General features: G+C 38.8%; 1 long non-coding RNA gene across 1 annotated transcript; it reads left to right on the top strand.

The window, feature by feature from the left end:
- The first annotated feature begins 619 nt into the window (after positions 1-619).
- LOC121224289 (uncharacterized) lies at positions 620-1,451 on the top strand. Its single transcript, XR_005921902.1, has 2 exons — positions 620-827; positions 1,101-1,451. It is a non-coding gene; the product is annotated as an uncharacterized lncRNA (long non-coding RNA).
- The last annotated feature ends 2,734 nt before the right edge of the window (positions 1,452-4,185 follow it).

Here is a 4,185-nt window from a genome sequence, read left to right as displayed (position 1 = left end):
ATATTTCACAAAATGTATGCATATATGTAAAAATTTAAGATGTATATATTATATGTGAATGTAAAGATATAAACGTGTATGTATTTATAAAAAATAAAAAAGTACACATGTATTTGAAATAAATAAAATATAAGACTCGAGACAAATACTAGTTAATCTAAAACAATCTAGAATAAGATAATATATAAAGAAAATCATAAATGATAAAAGAAACAGTTCAAAAATATATGAAAAATATAGATGAGTTTAATGTAAAACAAATTTAAATAATAAATGTAAGGACTTAAAACAAATAATAATAAAATAGCCTATTTTTTAAAAAAAATTAAAAACAAACTAAATATATCGAGGACATGGTTGAAACAGAATAAAAAATCAGGTCCTAAACTGCGAATATATGAAATAGGTGGTAAAGGAGCTGAAATAAAAGGCACTGAGGGCATGGGGACCGGTTGCGCAATATTCCCCATCCCGTATGCGCATTGATTTGCACGGGACCAGATTGGAACAGGCGAGAAATTACGTGGCCGAAATTAAAAGAAATAAAAGAGTGCGTCGCATCTGTCACAGAATTGGAGGGACTAACTGTGTAAAATACCCATTAGGGTAATAATGCACAACCCTCTTTCCTTTACAAGACGCCGTTTGATATTTTAAAAAAAAATAAAACCTTCAAATCACTGTAATCTGCCATTCTTTAAGAAAATAAAGCAAACATGCGAAACCCTAGCCCCCTTTCTTTTTCTCTCCACCGCTTGAGAAACTAAGAGCCACTCTTCCTCAACTCCGATTTGGACGGAGAGAAGAAGAGCTTCGACGGCGCCACGGTAAGAACTCTCCGTATTTTCCCTTTTTTTATTTTTGATTTATCAAATGCATATATAAAATAAAATAAAAACCAAATAACAAAAAAAAAAACGAAAGATTCGCACCTAAAAAAAACTTTCTCAGAATTCGATCTATATTCTTCTTATTTCTTTGTTTCAAAACGCTGTTTTTTTTATACAAAAATCCCCCCAGCAATGGTGAGATTTTCGGTTTTTATAATCGATTACCATTGTTTATTTTCTATTTGTTTATTTCTACTTGGCTTCTTGCAGGTGGCCATGGCCGACAATGGTGGCAGAGGCGTGCGAGTGGGCGTGGCAGACAGGGAGATGGCGCGGCACACATGCGGCGCTCATGGGCAGTTGGGGCTAGGGTTTGCTGTTGCTGAAAGTTTGTTATGGGCTATTAGGTTTGGGCTTAAGGTTTGGGTAGTTGGGATTGAATTTTGGGTTTGTTGTATTTTATTATTTGGGTCTATTTTGCTGGTATGGGCCCGGGCAGATTTTGGGCTTTACAGCTGCCCCTCTTTGCTCGTTGTCGTGTAACGAAAACAGAGCAAAGACCAAGAAAGACCAAATTTGCCCGGGCTTGCCGAGCCTTGGCTTCTTTTGGTGCTTTTCTTCTTCAAGTAGCCTCGTTCTGTTCTGCTGTGTCTCGTTGCTTCAATTCACTTCACTGCGCTCTAGAGAAACAATGACTTAAATCTATTTTGCTGCAACTCCATGGGGATGAGATTTGTTGTTTTCTTCGTCTGCTCCACTACTGCTTAGGGATATAAGACTAAATGTGATCTGCTCCATTACTGCTTAGGGAGATAAGATTTGTGCTCTTCACTCTATTCCACTGTTGCCCAGGGAGATAGAACTACCAGCTTCAATGTACTCCACCGTAATCAGGGAGGTAAAATCCGCCATCTTCGACCTGCTCCACTATTGCTTAGGGAGATAAGATCTGTAATCTTCACTCTATTTCCTACCAATATAGGAAGACAGGACCTGCTATCTTCGATCTACTTCACGCCAATACATGAAGACAATATCTGCTTTCTGCGATCTACTTCGCCACCAATATGGGAAGACAAGATTTGCATCGTCGATCCACTTCCTACCAATATAGGAAGACAAGACCTACTATCTTTGATCTACTTCACGCCAATACATGAAGACAATATCTGCTTTCTGCGATCTACTTCGCCACCAATATGGGAAGACAAGATCTGCATCGTCGATCCACTTCCTACCAATATAGGAAGACAAGACCTACTATCTTTGATCTACTTCACGCCAATACATGAAGACAAGATCTGCTTTCTGCGATCTACTTCGCCACCAATATGGGAAGACAAGATCTGCATCGTGCGATCTACTTCGCCACCAATATGGGAAGACAAGATCTGCATCGTCGATCCACTTCCTACCAATATAGGAAGACAAGACCTACTATCTTTGATCTACTTCACGCCAATACATGAAGACAAGATCTGCTTTCTGCGATCTACTTCGCCACCAATACGGGAAGACAAGATCTGCATCGTCAATCCACTTCCTACCAATATAGGAAAACCGGACCTGTTATCTTTGATCTACTTCACGCCAATTCATGAAGACAAGATCTGCTTTCTTCGATCTCAATCCATCCCACTGTAACTTCAGGGGTATAGGATTTGTTTCTTTGATCTGTTCTCTGGGGAACATGACCTGCAAAATCTATTTCATGGACCTATTTATGCCTAGTGTTTAGGATGACATGATCAGAATGAATCAAATGCTCCTAACTAGATGTGTATGTATTATATTTGTAGAATGTCATGAGAATGATCCATTTTTAATACTTAGGTTGTCATTCCTCATTGTTCATCAAGGTTCTATCACTGATGCCTTCTTGTTCAGCCAGTACCTTTGACAGAAAACCCAAAGAAATAGTTGCAATTTAGACTATTCTTCCTCCAATGCTTCTAACCCTTAAGTTTGGTCAGTTCTAAACAACAGCCCTGTTTCAGGTCCTCGTACTATTTAGAAGCTTTCAGAGTAATATGCAGAACTCCTTCTGCATGTGTATTGTCAATCCATTAATCGTTATTTCAATGACAAATGCTTAAAAAAGATTATCAAAATGGACAAAATAAAATTTTGCTGAGAGCAAAGCTCGAAATGAATAAATCACTCAAGATAGCAAATTTTGCTGAGATATGATGAAAAAGATTATTACAATGAATAAGATGGAACTTTATTGAGAGCAGAGCTTTAAATGAACAGATAGTAAATTTTGCTAAGATGTAAATAAGATAAAACAGGTGCCCAGATATCGCAGCGTGAGCTTCTCCGCACAAACTCTGTGTTTAGAAGTCCTAAAAGACTTTGTTGATGCCCCAAGATGTAGTATCTCTCCTTCTTGTTAATTCGGAGAAGACAAAACTACTCTATGCCTCATCTTTGATCGAAAATTTGAATTGCCCATTCCTGGGTTTTCAATTCAAAACCCCTTTGGTCTCAAGGTGCCCTTTGCGGGTTTTCGCCTTGGCCTCTCCCTTTTTTTTTTTAGGCAAAGTACCTCTTCACTGAATCTGAATTCACAGGATTGGGCAAGCTTTTGCCATCCATCCCAGTTAAAATTAATGCCCCTCCTGAAAAGGCATTTTTTACTACATAAGGTCCCTCCCAGTTTGGCATCCACTTTCCTCTAAAGTCTTTTTGCATGGGAAGGATCTTCTTCAGTACCAAGTCCCCTTCATGGAAGTTTCTAGGATGAACTTTCTTATTGTAAGCTCGCATCATTCGTTTCTGGTACATTTGACCATGACGGATAGCTCTTAACCTCCTTTCTTCAATCAAGTTTAGCTGATTATATCGGGATTGGACCCATTCTGCTTCGTCTAACTTTAGTTCTGAAAAAACTCGGAGAGAGGGAATTTCAACCTCAATTGGTAGCACTGCCTCCATTCCATAAACCAAAGAAAATGGTGTTGCCCCGGTAGAAGTCCTGACGGACGTTCGATAAGCATAGAGGGCGAATGGCAACTTCTCGTGCCAATCTCTATAGGTCTCAGTCATTTTCCCCACAATCTTTTTGATATTTTTATTGGCTGCCTCCACCGCACCATTCATCTTCGGACGATATGGCGATGAGTTGTGGTGCTTGATCTTGAATTGACTACAAACCTCTGCTATCGTGCTATTATTCAAATTTAATGCGTTGTCAGATATAATCCTTTCGGGCATTCCATACCGACATATGATTTCCTTCTTTAAAAACTTGCTGACAACTGTCTTTGTGACGTTGGCGTAAGAAATAGCCTCTACCCACTTAGTAAAGTAGTCAATCACTACAAAAATGAAACGATGTCCGTTTGAAGCCTTT

This window comes from Gossypium hirsutum, chromosome A03 (assembly GCF_007990345.1).
Source record: "Gossypium hirsutum isolate 1008001.06 chromosome A03, Gossypium_hirsutum_v2.1, whole genome shotgun sequence".
NCBI classification, from domain to species: Eukaryota; Viridiplantae; Streptophyta; class Magnoliopsida; order Malvales; family Malvaceae; genus Gossypium; species Gossypium hirsutum.
The sequence above is the reverse complement of the archived record's forward strand: the minus strand, read 5'-3'. Positions and strand labels throughout refer to the sequence as shown.